Source organism: Ailuropoda melanoleuca, chromosome 9, assembly GCF_002007445.2.
Source record: "Ailuropoda melanoleuca isolate Jingjing chromosome 9, ASM200744v2, whole genome shotgun sequence".
NCBI classification, from domain to species: domain Eukaryota; kingdom Metazoa; phylum Chordata; class Mammalia; order Carnivora; family Ursidae; genus Ailuropoda; species Ailuropoda melanoleuca.
Window position 1 is genome coordinate 73,225,760 of NC_048226.1, and position 17,041 is coordinate 73,242,800.

The 17,041-nt window shown below is 38.3% G+C and overlaps 1 protein-coding gene and 1 long non-coding RNA gene across 4 annotated transcripts in view; one reads left to right on the forward strand and one right to left on the reverse strand.

Annotated features, from left to right (window-relative positions):
• OXR1 (oxidation resistance 1) overlaps positions 1–17,041 on the forward strand; it is a 433,201-nt gene that overhangs the window by 342,574 nt on the left and 73,586 nt on the right. The gene's annotated exons all lie outside the window — the stretch shown is intronic.
• LOC117803788 lies at positions 460–7,457 on the reverse strand. Its single transcript, XR_004627874.1, has 3 exons — positions 5,919–7,457; positions 5,187–5,240; positions 460–743 (listed from the first exon to the last, which is right to left on the reverse strand). It is a non-coding gene; the product is annotated as an uncharacterized LOC117803788 (long non-coding RNA).

Below are 17,041 nucleotides of genomic sequence, written 5' to 3' on the forward strand. Positions count from 1 at the left end.
AATACATCCTATGTTTGATCATAGTACTTGAAAGAATACCCAACATGCTTTTCAACAGGTTCCAAAATCAAGCAAGAAACTACGCATCTTGTAAAGTACATTTACTTAGATTTATTCATCACAAGCTAATATGCATGTTTTATANGAGAAAGACAAATTAAATCTTTTGAAATTAAAATTCTGGCACATGATTTCATGTTTAAGCTCGAATTCTTGAAGAAATACTTAAAACTCTTTGTACCAAATACATCCTATGTTTGATCATAGTACTTGAAAGAATACCCAACATGCTTTTCAACAGGTTCCAAAATCAAGCAAGAAACTATGCATCTTGTAAAGTACATTTACTTAGATTTATTCATCACAAGCTAATATGCATGTTTTATAAAATCATTTATAAATCCTTTATAAAATTCATTTCAATATTCTTTTACTAAAGTTTTTAGAAAACATCTGCAAGGTAGTACAACTTTAGAAGTTATCAAAAACTTGCCATCATGCTAATGACATTCACAGCATACAAATTTGCCAGCTAAAGAAGCATCATCCCATTAGCGATAAACCATTTGGCACACAGCTATCTTCTCCCTTTGCCATATGGGTTTTTATCACACCTTTCTTTCAGTCCCAGATTTCTCTGTGCTAATTGCAGCAAAGTCAAATCGGTGCAAGGAGGACTTCAGAGGGTAGGGTGTCTTAATTGGGACCACGTAGATTTTCAAGCTATAAGTGAAAATGTGGGGCTGAAAGAGAAAGCACAGAAAGATATGTCACAAAGTGGCAACAGCCTGCCCCATATCTTCTCTGTCTGAGATGAAGAGGCACCAGGAGCAGTAGATGCACAACAGCTCCAGCACAACGTACTAAAGTGCAAATGCAAAAGAATATTACGCATTGTTGTAGCTAGACACAGGATGAAACAAGGCTTTCTGGAGCACCGAGGTGGCTCAGTCGGTTAAGCATCTGACTCTTGGTTTCAGCTCAGATCACGATCTCATGGGTCATGAGGTGGAGCCCTGCATGGGGCTCCCCACTCAGTGGGGGAAGTCTGCTTGAAGAGTCTGTCCCTCTGTCCCTCCCCCCATGCACTCATGCGTGTGCATGCTCTTTCTCCCTCGCTAAAATAAATAAATCTTGAAGAAAAAGGAAGGAAGGAAGGAAGGAAGGAAGGAAGGAAGGAAGGAAGGAAGGAAGGAAAAGAGAAAGAAAGGCTTTCTGAAGACAGACTGTAAAAGTTGCCAGAGGCATGACGCTGTTATGGGAGTACTTAATCTTTCCCAACATCCACTAGATCTGGGCTTCTCAGCCTGGGCACTAGTGACATTTGAAGCCAGATGGTTCTCTGTTGTGGCAGCTGTCTTGAACATTATAAGATCTTAAACAGCATCCTTGGCCTCAACCTACTAGATGCCAGTAGCACACCCTCAGTTTGATAACCAAAAATATCTCCAGACATTGCTAAATATTCCCTGCAGGTAGAGTTGCTGGCTTTAGCAAGTGAAAATAGAGGACGCCCAGGTAAATGTGAATTTCTGATAAACAGCAAGTAACTTTTTCATGTACGTATGTCCCATGTAGCATTTGGTATAGACTTGTACTAAAAAACTTATTTGTCATTTTTCTGAAATTCAAATTTAACTGAGAGTCCTATATTTTAATCTAGAAACCCTTCTGGGAGGCAAAATCGCCCATGTCCGAAAACCTCTGTGCTGCAGTTTCAGTAAATTAAGAGCAGACACCCAAGAGACTCTTGACTGACCCGAATGACCGTGTCACTTTCCTTAACCTCTCTGACCCCATAACCTTGTTTGCAAAGAGGGGGTTCATTAACTTCCCTCACAGGGTGGAGGTGAGGTATAAAGGAAATAATGTATGAAAAAACTCTTAGTACAATGCCTGGCATAGTAAACAAATTGATATATGTTCACTACTGACAATCCCTCACAAGATGTTGTCATAATATTTACTGATGTCTAGACTTAATTTTCACTAACAGGAAAGACTGTCTTACAGAAACAACAGGAACTGTGCAGTGATTCTCAATCCTGACTGCACATTGAAATCACCTGGGGAGTGTCCTCCCTGATGTCTGTATCCTACCTGTGAGAAATTTGGATTTCATTGATCTAGAGTATGGCCTGAGCACTGGGATTTTCAAAAGCTCCACAGGAGTCCTATAATGTGGAGCCAAGACTGAGAACCACTCTTTGAGAGAAAAGTATTGGGAATTGATACTTCTTAGTAATGAAAAAAGGAAATAAGCTGAACTTAATATATCTGATTCTTGGTTTGTAGAAAAGTGGGTTAGGATCAAATTTAGAGAAAAGACAGACATGATTTCAGTCATTCAACAAATATAATATCTGTGTGCCTACTATGTGCCAGGCTATGTTCTAAGCAGTTAAGGGACTCCCTGTCCTTGTTGAATGATAGTAGGGAGGGACAGATAATAAATAAGACATTTTAATCTAATTTCAAAGACTAGAACTAATGCCTTCATGAGAGATGATAGCATTCCAAAGAAAAACAAAGTCATGAATAACCTTAATGAGAAAGCAAAATGGGGAGGAAGCAGCATGACTTAACAAGATGTTCTCTGAGCTTAGCTCTTAGAAGAGATGAAAGTACAAAGGACATATTACCAAGGACAAGTGAAAGGATGGTATAAAACTGTAGAGTGTCAGCCAAAACAGAGAGGCTTTAGAAAAGGGAGGTTTAGAAACAGTAAAGAAATTAGGGCCATTCTGTTGAAAAGGGAAGTCCTAGACTAAAAGAGAACAAGAAGGAAATGTGAGGCTCTCTTTTTGAGGAAGATGTGCACTAACAGAAAGGCAGAACAAGTGTAATGCCTATTTTGCTTTATTTTTTTCAATTAAGAAGAATGAGCTACTAGAATACAAAACAAAAACAGTGAAATGGACACGTTTAGGCCAAGGTAAGTAAGAATATAGTGAAAGACCACCCACATTCACTTTACGTGAATTGTAACCTTTTGGTACAGAAAACTTGAGTTATTAGGATATTTTACTGTGGTATTTCGGTAGTAATACAATAGTAATGATAAGTGTATTTTTGACACTTACATTATCTTTCATAACAACATCAAAATACATATATAATAGTTTAAATACAATAGAAATTTATTTCACGTTCAAGCCCAAAATGTTCTTGAGTGGTGTGGGTGGCTCCCCTCTAAGGATGGATTCAGGGACCCAGGTTCTTTCTAGCTGTGGCTTTGCCATCTTTAATAAATGGCCTCTCAGGTCTCCATGCTCATCTGCTTCCAGGGTATGAAAAGGAAGAGATCATGGAGGGTTACCAATGGGATGCTCTTGTGGGCCAGGCCTGGAAATAGCACGCATGACTTTTGCAAGCCTTCCATTGGCTAGAACTTAGTCACTTGGCCACCCCTGATAGAAAAGAAAGCTGGGAAATGTAGTTGTGCCCAGGAAGAATAATAATTAGGTTTGATGACAACTAACCAATCTCCACACAGATAATAGGAAATCTGCCAGAAAACTGTAGCTAGAAGAATAATTCAAATTTCAAAAAATGGGGTTGAAATGGAGTTGAAGGAAATAGAAACAACATAGGTTTGAAACCACTTGGGAGGGGAAAAAAGAGGGGTCTGTACCTCATCACCTTCTGCATATTAGAAAGGCATTTAACAAACCCACGACACTGTTGATAAATGAGAACTGACTGATAATATCATTTAGTGGGTCCATACTTCTTCAGATAACTGAGTCCAGGGAATGGTAGTCACTGTCAGCCGTGGAGGTGGTCTCTTGTGGTGTGTCTTGGGCCTCTCCTTCCCCGTGTCTCCTTACACATTTCAATGAACAGTGTAAAAGGAGACAAGTCTATGGCTGACTCAGTGAAAGAGATATTGAATGATACTGTGGATAAAAGAATCAAGAGTAGTTTCAAAATGATCTCAGCAATCTAGAGCATAGGTCAACAAAATTTATCTGAACATAGCAAGGGAGTAACCATTTTAGGCTTTTGGGCCATAAGGTCCCTGTCACAACTAGTCACCTCTGCTGCTGTAGCCCCAAAGCAGCCACAGACAATACGTAAGTGGCTTTATTCCAATAAAACCACATTCACAAAAACAGGTGCCAGGCCAGATCTGATCCATGGACCATACTTTGCTGAACCCTGATCTAGAAGTATAGGCTGACATCTGAAGGTAATAAATCTAAATTTATTCTTTAAGGCCGAAGAACAGTGGGCCTCACATGGTACCTAAGCGATATCCTTTCTAATCACAGTAGAGCTATAAGATAGGCATTATTTGCTCTTATTTTACAGACAGATATAAAAAGCTAAATCTCAAAAATAAATTGATAGTTTGACCTAGCTTTCACATCTGAAAAACACTTTATGGGACATCATGCCATTTCAACAAATGTTTGGGGAAATTGAGAGCGTCACAATTAATTGCTCAGCCCAAAGATGGAGCACTTCATGTGGCAGCACTCCCTGTAGGAAAGCACTGGTTCTTCTGGCTCTGTGCTGACTCAGGTATATGACCTTGAGACTCACTTGATGAATCTGGGCCTTGCTCACAAATCAATAAAAATAAATGGCTCAACTAGATAAACATCAAGGCCTCTCTCAGGTCAAATAAGTTTGCTATTAATATGTTAAGGACATTGTGTGAAAGAAAATTGGGACTTACCCTTTGTAGCTCTAAAAGCAATTATTTTCAAACATTTTCTAATAAGTTTTACATAAACCAATATATATAACATAAAAATGGCATTTTATGGGCATATGTGTATTCTCCAAGTTCAAATTTACGGTATTTTCTGATTACAAAGACATATATTGAGAGAATGAGGCTGATATAAATGAAACACCAGTTTTAAACTGGGAATGACAGATGATGGATGGATTCTTTTCAGCATCAGAGCCTCAGCATTCTACTTACTGTGTTTTGGTTGTTTGCTTTTGGTTGTGTAATGTCGAGAAAATCCTTATTCACATACATAGTTTAAATGATAGAAAAGATTAATAGTCTTGCAACCTCAGAATACTTCTCAGAATATGAAAATGATGAGACAGTCCTAGAAGTAAAATGTACTGACTTGACAGCATAAATCAGCTGATCTTCAGTATACAGGTATCCCCCGCTTTTTGAAACTTGAGGTTACACCACTTCACCTTTACATAAGACCTACCTATATTAATATCTCTTTTCGATAACCAAAGGAAATCCAAAGAGGATTTTTGCTCTGATGGACAAAAGGCAAAAGTGAAAATAGCATTCAGCATTTGTTCTGCAGCAAGTCCTTATAGAGGCAGCCCGCACCCCCAGCAGGGAGAACAGCCCTGCCAAACTCCTTCCCTGGGAACTACACTCAGCATCTCAGCATCAAGCCCTCAAAGCCTGGAACTGTGTCTGTGAGCATCTTTATCTCAATTTATTTTGTGCATCCATTAGCAGGATGTGTCCTAAGATATCAGCAAAGCCGAAGAGAGGTGGTTCTTTTCATTATTCTGGGAATGCTCAAACATTTTTCCATATAAATTAATGGCAATTGCTTCTTCTCTTTATAGCGTTTTGACTGATGAAAGGTTTCATAGGAATGCCCCACTTTCAGATAGTGGGGGGAGCCTATAGTAATTCAGCATATGTAATAAAAATAAATGTAGGGGCTCCTGGGTGGCTCAGTCGTTAAGCGTCTGCCTTCAGCTCAGGACATGATTCCAGGGTCCTGGGATCAAGTCCTGCATTGGGCTCCCTGCTCCCCTGGGAGCCTGCTTCTTCCTCTCCCACTCCCCCTGCTTGTGTTCCCTCTCTCACTGGCTGTCTCTCTCTGTGTCAAATAAATAAATAAAAAATCTTAAAAAAAAAAAAGTAAACACTTGCAACACCCTTGTATGCTACAGTGCCAAATGAACCCCCAAACCTGGGTGGCTTGCTGTAAATAGTGTCTATTTCTTGATCCATTTCTTGCCCATATTACACATCCAGTTCAGGCTGAGGTTAGGGAGGAGGAGTTCTGATCCACAAGGTTTCTCAGGCATCCAGGACGTTGCAGATGGCGTCCCCATCTAGTAGCTGTACCATCTGGAGCAGGTAGCATCCTTCATTGCTGAGGCAGGGGCAGAGGCATTTGGAGTGGGAAACATTGTCTGGATTTTAAACAGAGACCATTCTTTACGCATGTGAGTATAAAACACATACATCACTTCTGCTCAGTATTTGCCAAAACTAGTCTTATATATGGCCTTATTTCAGAAAGTAATGTGTGATTCCCATGAGCTAAATATGCAGAAGCACCTGGAAGAGCTACAAAGGAGCAAATCTCAAACATGGCTCATAATTGGAAAATTTAGGCTCCTGAGCCCCACCCTACAGCCCTGGAATCAGGATCTCTGGGATCCAGTTGGGAAATCTGCATCTTGAAAAAGGTTTCACAGCCAATTCTCGTTATCAACAGAAAGCTACTGCTGTGAACAAGGAGTGTTTTTAAAGTAGAGGAAAAGCAACAATTGGATCTGTGGATTTAAGATTACCCTGGGTGCAAGTGTTGGAGTTGGATTCAAGAAGGAAGAAACTAGAAGCTGGGATTTCATGTCACACAACATATAGAGTTTAATGAGCAAACATAAATACGTGTGCTTATATATCATGCAATGTTAGCAGGACCAGCTCAATCTGAGAGTCTAACAACATTATTACAAAATTTCTCTTTATATTTTAGGAATCTCCTCCCACCCCTTCCTTGACTCTCAGAAAACCAGTAGGATAGGCACAAAGAGGCCTTGTCACCTCATTCAACAAATGTTTTGCATGCCATTGCTACTGATGCCGTTGGTTGTATAGCGCTAGCCCAGCACCCATAGGAGTCCCTGGATAGGGACAGGGGAGTGGGATAGGTGGGGTGTAGCCTGCTTCTCTCTTGAGAGGTGGCTGGACGTGGTCAAACTTTCCTTCGTGCCTGTTAGGGCAACACAGAATATGGTTATATTGCCGTCTCTGCTGCTTTCTGAGAAAACTGAGATTTGAGAGTAGATCTGCAATGGGAGGAAATAACCAGTGCATGATTCTTTTAAAAATTAAACCTATCCAGTTAGTGCTGGATCATTTAAAGATTGACCATCCAAGTATGTATGGGTTTCTCTTCCTACATGCTGCCTGAATCTTGGCTGATTCACCTGGCATTGTTAGCATCTCTCCAAAATGCTACTTGTGATAGGGAAGTGGGGAGTCAGGGAATCTCCAAACACTTTGGTAAGAGGAGTAGGTTCCTTCCTTTCAAATATTATGCTCAGTGCTTATCAGTTGTTCATGTACCATGGCTTGAAATAAGTAGAATATTGATAAGAACTTAGCATTGCTGCTGAGCACTTTCTTTAAGAGAGATGGGTGGACTTGTAGTCAGGTTCTCTTTTTAACGCCATGCTTTGTTTCTTCTCTTGCATTGATAGAGCCCAGGGTTCAGTTTCCCCTACCAACAGGGAAAAAAAAAAAAGTCTAATTAGCAGCTCTAAATTGAAACTGGAACTTGTCATCTTGGTATAAAAGTAATAACTAACAACAGATTTAAGTTTCTCCCAAATTACTTTGCTCTTTCTTTTCATTTTTTCCTTCACGTTTTTTAAATACATTTAAAAAATACAGAGCAAAGAAAGGAAAATTATTTCTAATACATTCTAACCTAAAATCACTCAAAAACATAACCAAATATTATATAACTTTAAAATATTTGATACTAATACTAAAATTAATATATTAAAATAAAGCATTTAATATACCACACATCCAGAAGTTTCACTTACCAGCTTTTTAGATTAAGAACATGAAATATCAGAATTCTATTCAATAAACACAAATAAGAAGTTGCAACAACATATAAAGACCTATTATAGAACTAAGAGAAAAGTGGAACAAGGGTGGAGAGGAAGAATCCAGAAAGACAGACTAAGAGTAGACTACTTCATGGCTATGCATATAGTCCCATCTGTAGAAATAAATACTATACTGCAACCCCACACAGAGTACAGACAGAAAGAGAAATCTGTAGTGGAAAGAGACTGCAAACATTTGCCTTCATACCATAATACTTCTCTATGGGGATTTTGATTGGCTATTGATCCTGAAGACTTTTAAAGCCTTGTTAAGTTTTCACAACTTTGGATAGAAATGGTAATATCTCTTGGCACTTGCTCAATGAGCTAAGTGAAACTGATCCAGAGGCAGAAGCTGCCACATTCCAGATATGGAGTATTTTGAGCTGTAATTACTTACATAATTCTAATCTTTGACAGGATATAGAAATAGTCCTCAAATAACTATATGGGGCAAGTTGATGTGAGCTACTGTGACTCAAGTTTCACTTATAATTCTCAATGATGCTGTTCCTAGGTCCTTGCTTGATTTGATCACCTACATGTTTATTTGTTTTTTCTGACAAGTGTAGTAGTTAGCACTTTTTAGACAGTTTTCAAATTGAGCAAAAATTACTTGGTTTTTAATAGGGTTTGCAATGATTATATCCAGGATTGGCATCTACTAGAGGGGAATTTGTTTTTAATCAATATTAAGTTCTTTCCCATTCTGTCAAATTGAATCTTTACCATATATTCTTCAATGTTTTGATCACGGTTGTGTCCAAATACACTCTTCCTCTCTGGTGATTTTGACACAGGTGGCAGTCTCATATGGTAAGTTCGAATGCTAGCGTAACCTTTTTAATGGAGAAAGAAGCAGTAAGACTTTGAATACAGAAAGCCTTTATGCCAAGGGTAACCAGTTTGGCTATCCACCAAGTTAGGCTTTAGGTTTACTAACAGATACAGATATACTAAGTGAAAAATAGATTCATTCCTCTGTTTCTTAACACTTACAAAACCTCTTGGCTTAGTGTCAGTCCACTTTATCGATTCTATCAGTGATTCTGTTTATCATATCAGAAATTTGAGTGCTTACATTTCTATCCCATAAAATAGTTGCCAGTTAGATATTACATGATTTCCATGAATTGACAAACTTGTCCTTGAGAAATGAAGGCAAGTTAAAGACTTTCCCAAACAAATAAAAGCTGAGGGAGTTCATCACCACTATATCTGCCCTAAAATAAATGCCAAAAGTTCTTCAAGCTGAAATGAAAGGATGTTAATTGGTAACATAGAAACATATGAAAATATAAAACACAATGGTAAAGATAGGTCTATAGTGAATTTCAGAATACTATAAGACTGTAACATGGTGATATGTTAATCACTTATCCCTAGTAAAAAGGTTAAAGGACAAAAGTGTTACAAGTAAGTATGACTACAATAATTTGTTAATGGATACACAATATAGAAGTAAATTGAGAGATCAGAAACAAATGGAGGAGGAGTAAAGGTAGAGTCTTTTTTTTTTTTAAGATTTTATTTAATTTGACAGAGAGAAAGAGAGCACAAGCGGGGCAGTAGCAGAGGGAGAGGGAGAAGCAGGCTCCCCACAGAGCAGGGAGCTCTGACATGAGGTTTGATCCCAGGACCCCAAGATCGTGACCTAAGCCGAAGGCAGACACTTAACAGACTGAGCCACCCAGGTGCCCCAAGAGTCTTTACACGCTATTGAAATTAAGTTATCAGCTTAAAATAATCTTTTATGTTTTATTTGAAACTCACGGTAACCACAAAGCAAAAACCTACAGTAGATACTCATAAGATAAAAAAAAAAAAGGAAATAAAAGCATGCCACCATGGAAATCCATCAGTTTACAGAGGAAGACAGCAAAAGAGGACAAAAGGAGCAAAGGAACTAAGTAATGGTCAGAAAACAATATGGCATTGGTAAGCCCTTACTTAGCAAGTCTTTATACCTGTTAATTTAAATGTAAATGTATTAAATTCTCTCATCAAAAGGCATAGAGTGGCTGAATGGATTAAAAAACCGTCAACAAGATCCAACTATATGTTGCCCACAAGAGACTCATATCAGCTTCAGGGACCACATAAACTAAAAGTGAAGAGATGGAAAGGATATTCCATGAAAATGGAAAGCAAGAGGGGAAGAGTAGCTATACTTAAGGTCGACAAAAGAGAATTTAAGTCAAAAACCATAATGAGAGACAAAGAAGGTCATTATAAAATGACAAAGGTGTCAATTCATTAAGAAAATATAATAATCATTAATACAGATACACCTATATTGGAGCATTTAAATATATTTTTAAAAATACTAACAGATGTGAAGGGAGAATTAGGTAATAATACAGTAATAATAAAGGACTTTAATATCCCATGTTCAACAATGGATGAATCAGCCAAGCAGACAATCAATAAGGAAACATTGATTTTCAACTACACTTTAAACCAGATGGACCTAACAGACATACACAGAACATTCCATCCAACAGCAGCAGAATCCATATTCTTCTCAAGTGCACATCGAACATTCTCCAGAACAGATCATATGTTAGGTCACAAACAAGTCTTAGCAAATTTAAAAGGGTTGAAACATACAAAATATCTTTCCCAACCAAAATGGTATGAAACTAGAAATCAATAACAGCAAGAAAACTGGAAAAAATTCATAATTCATAAATATGTGTAAATTGAACAACACACTCTTGAACAACCAATGGGCCAAAGGAGAAATCAAAAAGTATCTTGAAACAAACAAGAATGAAAACACAATATACCCAAACTATTAGAAACAGTAAAATCAGCACTAAGAGAGAATTTTATAGAAAAATTTAAGAAAAAGAAAGATCTCAAATAAACAACCTAACTTTAGTTCCTCAAGGAACTAGGAAAAGAACTTTGAACAAATTTAGTTTAAAAGTTAGAAGGAAGGAACAAAAGATCAGAGCAGAAAAATGAAATAAAGACCAGAAAAACAATAGAAAAGATCAATGAAACTAAAAGTTGGTTTTTTGAAAAGACAAACAGAAGTGACAAACCTTTAGTTGGACTAAGAAAATAAAAGAGTAGATAGCTATAAATAAATTTAGAAATGAAAGAGGAGACATTATAGCTGATAACACACAAATGTAAAGGTTCATAAGAGACCAGTATGCCTAGAATTGGATTACCTGGGAGATATGGATAAATTCCTAGAAATATACAACCTACTCAAATTGATTGATGAAGAAATAGAAAATCTGAACAGACCAAACGTAAGGAGACTAAATTAGTCATCAAAAACATCTCAAAAATTAAAAAAAGAGAGATGGTTTTGATGGAGAATTCTGCCAAACATTTAAAGAAGAATTAACACCAGTTCTTCTGAAACTTTTCCAAAAAATGGAAGAGGAGGGAACACTCCCAAACTCATTTTAGGAGGCCAGCATTACCCTAATGCCAAAGCCAGATAAGGAGTCCACAAGGAAAGAAAACTACAGAACAGTATCTCTGATGAATATAGATGCAAACGTTTTTAACAAAATACTAGCAAACCAAAATTGACAGCATATTAGAAAGATCATATACCATGATCAAGTGGGATTTAACCCTGAGATACAAGAATGGTTCAATACATGTAAATCAGTAAATGTTATATATATGCCACATTAATAGAATGAAAAATAAAAATCATATAATCATCTCAATAGATGCAGAAAAACAAAATTGACAAAATTGCCACCATGGCAAAAGCTCTCAATAAATTGGGTATGGAAGGAATGTACCTTAGCATAATTAAGGCCATATATATGACAAGCCCATTAACATAATACTCAATGGTGAAAGTTTGAAAGTTTTTCCTCTAAGATTGGGAAGAAGACAAGGGTGCCCACTCTCACCGCTCATATTCGACATAGTACTGAAAGTTCTAGCCAGAGCATTTAGGAAAGAAATAAGAGGCAACCAAATATGAAAGGAAGAAATATAATTGTCTCTATTTGCAGAACATGATCTTATATATAGAAAATCCTAAAGACTCCATGAAAATACTGTTAGAACTAATAAATGAATTTCATAAATTGCAGGATACTAATCAACATAGAAAATCAGTTGCATTCATATAGACTAACCATGAACTATCCAAAAAATGAATAAAGCAAACCATTTGTAGTAGCATCAAAAACAGCAAAACACTTAGCAATAAATTTAACCAAAGAGGTGAAAGATCTCTACTCTGAAAACTATAAGACGTTGAGGAAAGAAATTGAACATAAAAAATAAACGGAAAGGTATTCTGTGTTCATGTATTAGAACAATATTGTTAAAATATCCTTACTACCTGAAGTGTTCTACATATTCAGTGCAATCCCTATCAAAAGTCCAGTGGCATTTTTCACAGAAATAAAACAAACAATCCTAAAATTAATATAGAATTGCAAAAGACCCCAAATAGCCAATCGTGGGAAAGAAGGAGAAAATTGGACACATCATACTATCTGATTTTAAATTATATTACAAAGCTATAGTAATCAGAACAGTATAATACTGCCATAAAAACAGACACGACCAGTGGAACAGAATCAAGCGCCCAGAAATAAACCATCCATACACTGTCAATTAATATTTGACAAGGGAGCCAAGAATACTCACTGGGGAAAGGACAGTCTCTTTTATAAATGGTGTTGGGGAAACTGGATATTCACACACAAAAGAATGAAATTGGATTTCTAACTTACATCATACACAAAAATTAACACGAAATGGATTAACGATGGAAATGTGAAACCTGAAACCGTAAAACTCCCAGAAGAATGAACACATGGACAAAAGCTCCTTGACATTGGTCTTAGCAATGACTTTTAGGATATGATACCAAAAGGGCAAGCAATGAAACCAAATTAAACCAGTAGGACTACATCAAACTAAAAAGCTTCTGCAAAGCTAAGGAAACCATCAATAAAATGAAAACCCAACCTGAAGAATGGGAGAAAACCTTTGCAAACCATTTATCTGATAAGGGGCTAATATCCAAAATAAATAAGGAACTGAAAATTCTATAGCAAAAAAACAAACAATCCAATGAAAAAATGGGTGGAAGACCTCAACAGACATTTTTCTAAAGAAATACAAATGGCCAAACAGATACACAAAAAGATGTTCAACATCACTAATCATCAGAAAAATGCAAATTAAAAGCACAATGAGGGGCGCCTGGGTGGCAGAGCGGTTAAGCGTCTGCCTTCGGCTCAGGGCATGATCCCGGCGTTCTGGGATTGAGCCCCACATCAGGCTCCTCTGCTGTGAGCCTGCTTCTTCCTCTCTCTCCCCCCCTGCTTGTGTTCCCCTCTCTCGCTGGCTGTCTCTATCTCTGTCGAATAAATAAATAAAATCTTTAATAAATAAATAAATAAATAAAAGCACAATGAGATATCAGCTCACACCTGTTAAAATGACTATCTATCAAAACAAGAAGAGATAGCAAGTGTTGGTAAGGTTGTGGACAAAAGGGAATCCCATGCACTATTGGTAGTAATATAAATTTAGTACAGCCACTGTGGAAAACAGTATGGAGGGTCCTCAAAAAAATAAATCTAGAACTACCATATGATCTAGCAGTTTCACTTCTGGGTATATGTCTGAAGGAAATGAAATCACTATCTTAAAGAGATATTTGCACTTCCATGTTCACTGTGACATTATGCACAATAGCAAAGACATGGAAACAACCTAAATGTCCAGCATTGGATGAATGGATAAAGAAGATGTGATATACACACACACACACACACACACACACGAAAATTACTCAGCCATTAAAAAAGGATATTCTGTCATTTGCAACCACATGGATGAACATTGAGGGCACTATGCTAAGTGAAACAAAAGTCAAAGAAAGACAAATACTGTATGACCTCACTTACATGTGGAATCTAAAAAAGGTGAACTCACAGAAACAGAGATTAGAATAGTGGTTGCCAGGGGATGGGGGATGGAATTAATGGTGAGATGTTGTTCAAATGGTACAAACTTCTTTTTTTTTTTTTTTAAGATTTTATTCAACAGAGATAGAGACAGCCAGTGAGAGAGGGAACACAAGCAGGGGGAGTGGGAGAGGAAGAAGCAGGCTCATAGCAGAGGAGCCTGATACGGGGCTCGATCCCATAATGCCGGGATCACGCCCTGAGCCGAAGGCAGACGCTTAACCGCTGTGCCACCCAGGCGCCCCCAAATGGTACAAACTTCTGATTTTAAGATGAGTAAGTTCTGAGGCTCAAATGTATAGCAATCCATAAAGACTAATGGTAGATTAGTTGTCACCCAACTCCTGGGGGTGGGCATAGGGAGTGACTGCAAATAAGTAAGAGGTTTCTTTTTGGGGTGATAGAAATGTTGAAAAATTAGATTTTTGGTGATGGTTTAACAACTGCGTAAATATACAACATCCATTGAATTATATACCTTTAACAGGTGAATTTTATGGTTTGTAAATCATATGTCAATGAATGTATATTATTTTATTTATTTTTTTAAGATTTTATTTCTTTGAGAGAGGGAGATAGAGAGAGAGAACACAAGGCGGGGAGGGGGAGGGAGAAGCAGGCTCCCCACCTAGCAAGGAGCCCGATGCGGGACTTGATCCCAGGACCCCGGTTTCATGACCCGAGCCCAAGGCAGGTGCTCAACTGACTGAACCACCCAGGCACCCCAATAAACGTATTTTAAAATAAGGCAAATTTTGCTGGAGGAGGCAGGCATGGTATAAGGAAACTTTTTTTTTTTAAGGATGGAAAGGATTTATGTGAATGATATAGATAGGAAAAGGGGAAGGATCCAGAGTGAAGAGAGAGAAAATAATACAAGAGAGAAGTAATAACATTGACAAGTCAAAGATAATATAAACCAGACTAAGATCAACAGTTAATTTGGAGGGGCACCTGGGTGGCTCAGTTGGTGAAGCATCTGCCTTTGGCTTAGGTCATGATCTCAGAGTCCTGGGATCAAGGCCTCTGCTGCAGGAAATCTGCTTGTTTCTCTGCCCCTCCCTGTGCCTCTCTTACCCCACCAGTCCCCCCTCAGACTCCCCCGTACTCCATATTCCGTTTGTGAGCTCATTCTCCCTCTCTCTCTCTCAAATAAATAAATTTTTAAAAAGAGTTAATTTGAAGAGGGAATGGCATGGACAGAAGTTACTCCTGAAGCAAAATAAAGGAGATGAGCTTGTTGTAGACTGAAGAGAAAAAAGGAAGAAAAGTGAGAGTGTTTATATTTGATGGTCTATGACTTTTCATGCAGAAGGCAAAGTAACATACTAGAGTGATGAATTTAGTAACTTCAGGAGAATAGTGATGGTTCAGACAACAAATACGAAGAATAAAAAGGAAAGCTGATTGATTATATGAATAGAAGGATTTTGGAGCCATTAAGGGCTTACTTGAGTTTACATCAAAATTTGTAAAACACTTAATCATCAAAGTTATACATTTTTCTCCAGCAGCTCTAGCTTAACAGGAAACAGAAGCAGAAAAAACTGATGGGCTAACTGCGTGTAAACCTGTATTTGAACTGATAGAGTACAGATCCTGCTAAGGTTGGATGTAAAAGTGCAGATTTAATCAAACATTTTGGGTATGATCATCACAACCTAAATGATAAATTTCAAGATGTAAAACATATTTTAGAAAAAGAATTTCAATTTAGTTCATCAGAATTAAGTCATTCCAATTCCATTTTTAAGCTTAATGAGCCTCTGGGAGATTTTAGAAGTGGTGCTAATGGTAGTAATGCTTCCTTATCAAAAAGAAATCTCAGAAAAACTAGAAGCCACCTACCATTCTACCAGTTGGGTCAGGTAGGAGGTCCAGAACATCTGAACACACGGATGATTGCTGGATATTTAGATTCCTGGGTCCTTTCTCACAAACACTGAGTTATGCTCTGGGGGGACAGCCCAAACATTCTGTATTTTTAACCAGGTAGAAAGGTGATGCTATTGTTAAAATGGTGAAGTTTTTCTAGTAAGAATTTAAGCTGAAAGGTGATCGTGGAAAAAAGATCAATTAAAAAAAGGGAAGAGGGGATAATCTTTATGGTTTGTCAAAAAGCTTAAGTTCCTGAAGGATTTTCTGGACTCTATTATTTGGTATGATTAAATCTTCAACTCTTAAGTAATTCAAACCTTTTCTTCACATACATTAATAAATTGGTAATTCCAAGAAAGAGGGTTTCTTTAATTCGTGCAAAAAACTAAAAGTGATATAAACAGATGTGAAGGGAAGAGAATAACCAGATCTCACAGGAAACAAATTCGAGTAGTAAATGTCTGTCAAAAGTCATTGCTTCTTTTGCTCACTAAAGCCCTTAATTACCTTGCTTTATAGCACCAGATTCATGGAATGTCAAACTCTTAACATCAGTTCATAATGCCACAATGAAGTTGAAATGTGACTATGAATGCTTTATTCTTCGAATATGGTCTCATAATGCTTCATAAGAAGCATTTTATCTAAGTTGGTTTTAACTACGAGGTTTTGCCTTAAAATAACCGACCCTCCTTCCTCCCTACCCTCACACAGCCCCCCAAAATTACAAGCTGCAAAAGTTTGAAGTCAATTGTGCCCCTCCCCAAAACACACACACACACAGACACAAAAACTTCTTGACACTACCCTCCTAGGCCCTCAAACTCTACGTAACTCCAGCAGAGCCTCCCCTGGGCCATTTTTATCCCCGGCTCGGCCTTAGGGCCCCAAAGTTCAGCCTCCCCTGCTTTCCCCAGAAGTCCTGAAAGTCCGGTCGGGTCCGGACGGGGCGGGGCAGGGCGGGGCGGGCCTGCTCCATTGGAGCCGGACGGGGGGGTGGAGGAGCAGATGGGACCGGTCCGGCTTGCTTAAAAGCCGCCAGCTTTTCGTCCCCGCATCTCTTCCAGGAAGAATGCACCTACTTCAAAAGCTAAGTTTTGCCTGACTTGGAGTTTGGAAGCAACAAGAATAACTTTTCAAAAAACTTTTGGCCGCTTCTGCTCCCCCCGATGCATAGTTTCCTGATGGTCCGCCCCCGGGCCAAACTAAGGAAGCCCCCTCCCCCTCCCCGCCTCCTGTGAGGCGCGCGGAGCCACCGCCCCCGGGTCGGGTCGCAGGGGCGGGCGGGCGTGCACCCAGTGGTTGCCGCCGCCGCGGAAACCGTGCCA